The 9499-nt window shown below is 45.1% G+C and overlaps 1 pseudogene; it reads left to right on the plus strand.

Annotated features, from left to right (window-relative positions):
- Window positions 1–3716: 3716 nt before the first annotated feature.
- On the plus strand, window positions 3717–4926 carry LOC119802914 (annotated as a pseudogene).
- The last annotated feature ends 4573 nt before the right edge of the window (window positions 4927–9499 follow it).

Genomic DNA, 9499 nt, shown 5'->3' on the forward strand with positions numbered 1-9499 from the left:
CTTCTAGTTGTGCTGGTGAAGGGTCGCTAGATGCCTGAGTTATTGTGGGCATTGTTGGACTCCTTGGTTTGTGATTTTCCTTCTATTACTTTCTGCAAGGCTGGATTTGTGGCTGCGTATTGTTTAAATCTGTTTCTGTCCTGGAATATCTTGTTTTCTCCATCAATGGTGAATGCAAGCTTTGCTGGGTATAATAGTCTAGGCTTGCATCCATGTTCCCTTAGTGTCTGTAGCACATCTATCCAAGCTCTTCTGGCTTTCATGGTTTCCATTGAGAAATCAGGTGTAATTCTGATAGGTTTCCCTTTATATGTTACTTGACCTTTTTCCTTTGCAGCTCTTAATATCTGTTCTTTATTCTGTATGTTTTGTGTTTTGATTATTATATGGCGTGGGGATGCTTTCTTTTGATCCAGTCTATTTGGTGTTCTGTAGGCTTCTTGTACCTTCATAGGAACATCCTTCTTTAGGTTGGGGAAGTTTTCTTCTATAATTTTGTTGAATATGTTTTCTGGGCCTTTGAGTTGTAATTCTTCTCCTTCTTCTACCCCAATTATTCTTAGGTTTGGTCTTTTCATGGTGTCCCAGATTTCCTGAATGTTTTGTGTTAAGAATTTGTTAGATTTGTTTAGTTCTTTAATCTGTGAGTTTATTTCCTCTATAGTATCTTCAGAGTCCGAGATTCTTTCTTCCATCTCTTGTATTCGGTTGGAAATACTTGTCTCTGAAGTTTCTGTTCGTTTACTCAGAGTTTCCATTTCCAGTCGTCCCTCAGATTGTGTTTTCTTCAATACCTCCATTTCATTTATCAGGTCTTGTACTGTTTCCCTTACCTGTTTGATTGCTTTTTCTTGTTTTTCTTGTTTTTCTTGGGGATCTTTGAGAGATTTATTTATTTCGTCTACCTTTTTGTTTGTCATCTCCATATCTTTATGGCAGTTTTTTACCTCCTGTTTAAGGTCCTCTATTATTTTCATAAAGTACTGTTTAAGGTCGGTTTCTTCCATATCTTCTGGGGTAGGGTGTTCAATTCTTGTTGTTTCGGGATGTCTGGCTTGTGGTGATGTCATGTTGCCTTTCATGTTGTTGCATGAGCTCCTGCATTGGCGCCTGCCCATCTCTTCCTTCAGAAGGAGCCCGGAGGCGTTTGGTGTCCTAGACCAATCTTTGCTGTGACTGAAACTGGTTGGATCTCCCCAGTGCCAGAGGAGGACCTATTCCTTGCGTCACAATCTGAAGAAGCCCGCACTCCCTTGCAGAAATCCTCAGACCTGCCTGGAGGCCAGAGTCTGACTCCTCTGGGTGGATGGCCTTAGAACAGGAGCAGGACACCTGAGAACACTAGGGAAAGCTTGGAAGACACACAGGGACGGGAGAAAGGGACACAAGCCTGCAGAGGGAAGTGGGGGTAGGGGGTCTGTGCTCTCTTTCAGGGCAGGTTGCCCCAGGGTCCGCATTCACTCACCAGTTCAGATGGAATGTCAGGGCACAGGATCAGGGATTCTAGGCAGCCCAGGGTCGCAGCCCAGACAAAAGGGCCAAGGTGGGGGCAGGGCGGGATGGAATACCACACAGCGAACCTGGCAGCACAATCTGAAGGAGCCCGCGCCCCTCCGCAGGAATCCTCAGACCTGCCTGGAGGCCAGATTCTGACCCCTTTGGGTGGATGGCCTTAGAACAGGAGCAGGACACCTGAGAACACTAGGGAAAACTTGGGAGACACAGGGACGGGAGAAAGGGACACAAGCCTGCAGAGGGAAGTGGGGGTAGGGGGTCTGCGCTCTCTTCCAGGGCAGGTTGCCCCAGGGTCCGCATTCACTCACCAGTTCAGATGGAATGTCAGGGCACAGGATCAGGGATTCCAGGCAGCCCAGGGTCGCAGCCCAGACAAAAGGGCTGAGGTGGGGGCTGGGCGGGATGGAATACCACACAGCGAACCTGGCAGCACAATCTGAAGGAGCCCGCGCCCCTCCGCAGGAATCCTCAGACCTGCCTGGAGGCCAGATTCTGACCCGTTTAGGTGGATGGCCTTAGAACAGGAGCAGGACACCTGAGAACACTAGGGAAAACTTGGGAGACACAGGGACGGGAGAAAGGGACACAAGCCTGCAGAGGGAAGTGGGGGTAGGGGGTCTGTGCTCTCTTCCAGGGCAGGTTGCCCCAGGGTCCGCATTCACTCACCAGTTCAGATGGAATGTCAGGGCACAGGATCAGGGATTCCAGGCAGCCCAGGGTCGCAGCCCAGACAAAAGGGCCAAGGTGGGGGCAGGGCGGGATGGAATACCACACAGCGAACCTGGCAGCACAATCTGAAGGAGCCTGCGCCCCTCCACAGGAATCCTCAGACCTGCCTGGAGGCCAGATTCTGACCCCTTTGGGTGGATGGCCTTAGAACAGGAGCAGGACACCTGAGAACACTAGGGAAAACTTGGGAGACACAGGGACGGGAGAAAGGGACACAAGCCTGCAGAGGGAAGTGGGGGTAGGGGGTCTGTGCTCTCTTCTAGGGCAGGTTGCCCCAGGGTCCGCATTCACTCACCAGTTCAGATGGAATGTCAGGGCACAGGATCAGGGATTCCAGGCAGCCCAGGGTCGCAGCCCAGACAAAAGGGCTGAGGTGGGGGCAGGGCGGGATGGAATACCACACAGCGAACCTGGCAGCACAATCTGAAGGAGCCCGCGCCCCTCCGCAGGAATCCTCAGACCTGCCTGGAGGCCAGATTCTGACCCCTTTGGGTGGATGGCCTTAGAACAGGAGCAGGACACCTGAGAACACTAGGGAAAACTTGGGAGACACAGGGACGGGAGCTGTCAGTAGCTTCTACAGGTCCTCTTCACTACTGAAGAGAAAGAGTGAATCCTGTTGGAGGCCTGGAAAAATGTCCCTGAAGCAAATGGGGTACCACCAAACTTCCAAATGAAATAGATACTGGGTTTCCCCTTAACCGACCTAATTGGGACTTCAATACAGCAGCAGGTAGTGAGCAGCTGACAGTCTACCACCTGTATCTCATGGTAGGTCTCTGAGGGGCTGCAAAATGCCCCACTAATTTGGCCAAGGTAAGGAGAGGTTCTTCAGGGGTCAGTTGAACCACCATCTGTGTTTCTTGAACATTTAATGGAGGCATTATACTCCCTTTGACCTGACCTCTGACGGTCAGCAAACGGTGGTAGCTATGTCATTCATAGGACAGTCAATATCAGATATTAAGAAAAACTTAGAGCAGTTAGAAGGGTTGCAGGATTATACCTTGCAAGATTTGGTAAAGGAAGCAGATAAAGTGTTTCATAAGCAAGAGACTGAGGAAGAGAAGAGAGAGAGAGAGAGAGAGAGAGAGAGAGAGAGAGAGAGAGAGAGAGAGAGAGAGAGAGAGAGAGAGAGAGAGAGAGAGAGAGAGGCAGGAGGCAGAAGAAAGAGAGGACCAGGGGGATCATAGACAAGAAAGTTTGACTAGAATTTTGGCCACAGTGGTAGGAGGGAAAGGAAGACAGGACCTAGACAGATAGGAAACCTGGGCAACAGAAGAACAAAGATGAGTGAAGACAAGCAGAGGTACCACTTGGACAAAGACCAATGTGCTTATTGCAAAGAAAAAGGACATTGGGAAAGAGAATGCCCAAAGAAGAAAGGAAGGGCCCCTAATGTACTGGCCCTAGAAGAGTATAATTAGAGGGGATGCTGCTTGGACACCCTCCCTGAGCCTAGAGTAACCCCTATGGACTTTCTAGTGGACACAGGGGCTGAGCACTCTGTGCTGAAACAACCATTGGGGAAGCTAAGGGATACAAAGACTATAGTAATTGGAGCAACTGGACAGAAACAATATTCATGGACCACCTTACAAACTGTAGATATGGGGAGAGGACAAGTGACTCATTCTTTCCTGCCTATTCCCAAGTGTCCCACAGCTTTATTAGAAAGAGACTTAGTAACAAAGTTGAAGGCCCAGATTGGGTTTACTTGAACCAGGCCAGAGGAGACATAGGAGACTTCCACCTCCATGATATTGGCACTGAGACTCAAAGAAAAGTATCAACTACATGAGCTCTCAAGTCAGGCAAAGACCCCTGATATGAAGGAATGGTTAGAGACATTTCCTAAGGCTTGGGCAGAGACTGGGGATATGGGAATGGCAATGAGAGTTCCACCAGCAGTAGTGGGACTAAAGACTGATACCTCTCCCATAGGAGTATGTCAGTACCGAATGAGCCAAGAGGCTAGAGAAGGAATTAGACCTCATGTCCAGAGGCTTATCCAACAAGGTATTTTGGTGACTTGCCAGTCTCCCTGGAGCACTCCCTTGTTGCCTTCAAAAAGCCTGGCACTAATGATTACAGACCAGTACAAGACCTAAGGGAAGTTAATAAGAGGGTTCAGGACATGTACCTGACTGTCTCCAACCCATACAACCTTCTCAGCTCACTCCCACTAGACAGGAAATGGTACACTGTTTTATATCTAAAAGACTCTTTCTTTTGCCTGAGGTTATATCATTCCAACCAACCTTTTTTTGCCTTGAATGGAGAGACCTGGAAACTGGACTGGTAGTTCAATTGACCTGGACCAGACTACTCCAAGTGGTCAAAAATTCTCCCACTCTTTTTGATGAAGCCCTCTACCGGGACCTGGATACCTTCAGAGCTGAAAATCTACAGGTAACCTTGCTCCAGTATGTTGACAATTTACTTTTGGCAACTACTGAACTTGAGTGCAGACAAGGAACTGAAAAATTACTAATGGATTTAGGTGAGTTGGGGTACCGAGCCTCAGCTAAAAAGGCTCAGCTGTGTCAGACAGAGGTTGCTTATTTGGGATATGCCCTCCAAGACAGGAGGCGGTGGCTAATGGAAGCCAGGAAAAAGACTGTAACTCAGATCCCCACCCCCAACTATACCAAGGCAAGTAAAAGAATTCTTTGGCACTGATGGCTTCTGCAGGCTATGGATACCCAGGTTTGTGACCCTAGCTGCCCCATTGTACCCCAACCAAAGAAGGGGTGCTTGTGTAGACCCCAGATCACCAGAAAGCCTTTGAAGAAATTAAAAGGGCCCTACTGATGGCCCCAGGCTTAGCCTTGCTTGATCTAACCAAACCTTTTACTTTCTATGTGCACGAGAGAGGAGGGGTCGCTGGGGGAGTCCTTATTCAGACTTTGGGAGATTGGAAGAGGCCAGTAGCTTACCTATCCAAAAAATTAAACCCTGTTGCAAGCAGATTGCCTTCCTGCCTGAAAGCTATTGCTGCCATAGCCCTGCTTATCAAAGATGCTGATAAGCTCACTTTAGGACAAAATACAACTATAGTGGCACCCCACACTCTAGAAAGCATTATCCAATAGCCCTCTATGATGGATGACCAAAGCTCATATGACACATTATCAAAGCCTTTTGTTGACTGAACGAGTGACCTTTGCTCCCTCTGCTGTCCTCAATCCCACCACTCTACTGCCTGAGACTGATGACTCCTCACCTACACATCACTGTACTGATATTCTGACAGAAGAAGCTGGTACTGAAAATGATCTGAAGGATCAGCCTTGGCCTGAGAGTCCAAGCTGGTATGCGGGTGGCAGCAATTTCATGGTTGAAGGTAAGTGGAAGGCGGTGGGGGGGCATTAGTGATGGAGAGGAAGCAAGTGATCTGGGCCAGTAGCCTCCCTAAAGGGATGTCGGCCCAAAAAGCAGAACTTGTGACTTAACCTCATATGAGGGACATTCTTCATGCTGAATCGAACGAACCCCAACATGACAAAATCCTGCTGGCTTTGCTTAGCATCAGGACCTCCTTACTATGAAGGAATTGTAGTATCTAGGTGAAGGTTTAAGTCACAAACAATCCCACACCAGTTTGGAATTATGATTAATAGAATGGTTATTTATTTAAAGGGAATAAAACTTAAAGATCACTATCCCAGACAACAGCCCTCTGCTTGAGCAGGAAAGGAGTCTAGTAGCCCAAATCAGAGCCGGAAGTAAGAGAGCACAAGGAGGGCTGCTGCTGTTTTTTAAGGAGAGGGAGACCATGCCCCAGTGGGCTGGTATCTTAGTGGCTATTGGCTGGAGAAGCGGAAGGAGCTCCCATAGCACCTCCCCTTTTTGTTTAAGTAAGAGAGTTCTAAACCTACTACGAAGTTATATACAGTAAGAACAAATATCCTATTTTAACTAGCTTAAGTCTTGTATAATAAATAACTTGACCAAGCCATGAGAGGAAAGTAACTACATTTATATAGTATTCAACCCCATCAAAGATCTGAGAAGGCAAATAATGCTATCTGAGTAATTAGGAAGTGCAATCAAACAACTTCCAAAACATACAACAAATCACAGAGACAACTGGCTACCTGGGCAATCACCCAAAGTCACATTTGCAGCATGAAACAATCAACTTTGACTAAAGCCTAATATAACTGACACACCATTTTCAAAGGCAAGAAACTTTTCAAAACTATCTTACCCTGTCTTGGCAGGATATGACAGTCCTGTTTTATCCATTTACGGACACTCTGTATCTCTGTCAGTGGTTGAGGTATGAGCATTTCTTTGCCCAAAGGCCAGTTCTGCCAAGAAGAAAGGCCCCAGGTGAACTGTCTTTGGAGCTCAACATTCTCTTGGGAATGGATTGGTGTTGCCAGGAGCGATTGTGTCTCACTACCATGGAACTATGAGTTAGATTAAATGCCAGTTTCTACAGATCTTTGAAGAGGTTGGAGATTATCTATCTATACTGAATATAATCTCTATGTATCTAAAGAACCTGATTAGTCTAATTATAAATATGACAAACAGATGACTATTGATCTATATAATTCTCAATACCTGATGGAGGACTCTCATTGGTTAATAAAGAAATTGCCTTGGGTTTTTGATAGGGCAGGATTTAGATAGATGGAGTAGACAGAACAGAATGCTGGGAAGTTAGTCAATTGCCCTGCCTCTCCTCTCTGGGACAGTTGCCATGAAGCCAGCCACCAGGTCAGACATGCTGAAACTTTCCTGGTAAGATGCCACTTCGTGGTGCTACACAGATTATTAGAAATGGGTTAATCAAGATGTGAGAATTAGACAATAAGAGGCTGGAACTAATGGGCCAGGCAGTATTTAAGTGAATACAGTTTTTGTGTTGTTATTTCGGGGCATAAGCTAGCCAGGCAGCTGGGAGCCGGGCTGCGGGCCGCTTCCCGTAGCCCCTCACTACAAATACCTATCTAACTTAAAGACTAAGAAAATAAACAACTATGCAATAAATGAGCACAATGACCTTCAAATGTAAACAATGTACAAGTATACATTGCAATATGGTGTATATATATATATATATATATATGTATGTATATATATATATATGTATATATATAAACAATATATAAGTATCTTAATCAGGTAGAAATGTATATTGCAATATGGTGTATATATATATACATTATATATGTATATATATATCAATAGAATATATATACATATATATATATCAATACAAAAAAATGTTTTAAATAGAGGTAGAAGCATGCATGCATACAATAGTCAATATAATTTAACTTTGTATCAATATACAAGAATCGATACCAATATAATTGTCTAAAAACAATAACTCACAAGTACCAACCTATTATCCCATCATCTAGGGCTTTTAACAACACCACCAGTCTGGAGGCTTGTGTTTGGGGGACTAATCATAGGCTGACTTTTACTGAGGTTACAGGTGTAGGGACATGTCTGGGAAGTCCACTGGCTGCCTACAAACATTTATGTAATGAGACTCCTAAGACTCCTGACACCAGGTACTTGGTTCCCAGTTTAGATAAATGGTGGGCTTATTAGTATAGGCCTGACACCTTGCTGTCAACATCAGTTTTAATGACACCAAAGATTACTGTGTGCTTGTACAACTGGTACCTAGGGTCTTTTATCAACCAGCTAACACACTTGAAGATGAGTTTGACAAGCACCCAACTTGCTTTTGCTGAGAACCTATTTCTCTAATACTAGCAGTAATCCTAGGCCTTGGAGTAGCTGCTGGTGTTGGGACAAGTACTGCTGCCTTAATATAGGCCCTTCAGTACTTTAATGAGTTAAGAATAGTCATGGATAAAGATTTGAGGGCTCTAGAACAATCTATTTCCAAACTCGAAAAGTCATTGACTTCCCTCTCAGAGGTGGTTTTAAAGAATAGAAGGGGATTAGATTTGTTATTCTTAAAAGACAGAAGATTATGCACTACTCTCAGAGAAGAATGTTATTTCTTTGTGGACCATTCAGGAGTAATTAAAGACTCCATGAGTAAACTTAGAAAAAGGTTAGACAAAAGACAAAGAGATAGAGAAGCACATCAGTGATGGTTTGAGAGCTGGTTTACTAGATCTCCTTGGATGACTACTCTGATATCTTCACTTATGGGACCATTCCTAATTTTGCTTCTGCTACTGATTATAGGTCCATGTATATTAAATAAACTAATTACCTTCATTAGAGAAAGATTAAGTGCTGTTCAGATTTTGATGTTACACCACCGATACAGCACTTTACAAGGTCAACAAGATACTGAAATCTATTATTAGAACCAGGTACTGGAAGAAGTGGGGAGATGAAAGACCCAGATAAATCCAGACCCCTCTAGCAGGAAAAATAGAGCCAAAAATTTAGCAGGAAGAGAAGAGCCAAAATCTAGGTTAACCAGCTCAGTGACTCTGTTCCAGGAATTAGCTGACTATAAAGTTAGATTATAATCTTGAGATTAACCTGGAAAATGGGGAATTACCCCCTTGTGATTATCACTGGTATTTTCAGAATTTTTCAATGATCACTAGTATTTTCGGAATCTTCCAATGATGCCCTCCATATCCCCTTTGCAGTTGTGGTTTCTTCCCTTAAATACCCTTCTCCCAGCTACTTGGGGTCTAACTCCTCCCCTGCATGGGATTTGAGTCTCGGCCCCAGCACTGGTGTAGCAAGGATGGTCTCTCGTGTGTTCTTAGGGGGTCATGCTATCCTGAGACTTGAGTGAGAGTCTTCTCACACCCAGGGTCTTTCATTTGCCTTTGCATTTCAGTGAATTGGTCTCCCTGGTGATCTTTGGGGTTGCCACAGACTGGGCATAACACCTCATCAGGCTTCTTCCCAAATACAGGCCTGCTGTCTGACTCATCACCCATTGTCTGAATCCCTTTTCATGCTGTAATGGTATAGATAAAATGATGCAGGTCCCGGGGGGGGGCAGCAATGGGCAGGCAGGTGGGAGGTGGTGGGAGAGACAGAGATAGATAGGCACGCCATGCAGAGTGAGTTTGGATATAGTTTATTCAGTAAAAGGGAAGGGAGAAACACACACACATACACACACACACACATGCACACACACACACACACACACACAGAGAGAGAGAGAGAGAGAGAGAGAGAGAGAGAGAGAGAGAGAGAGAGAAATGGAGAGAAACAGAGAGAAACAGAAACAGAGAGAGAGAAACAGGGAGAGAGAGAGAGAGAAACACACAGAGAGAAA

This window comes from Arvicola amphibius, chromosome 12, assembly GCF_903992535.2.
Source record: "Arvicola amphibius chromosome 12, mArvAmp1.2, whole genome shotgun sequence".
Classification (NCBI taxonomy): domain Eukaryota; kingdom Metazoa; phylum Chordata; class Mammalia; order Rodentia; family Cricetidae; genus Arvicola; species Arvicola amphibius.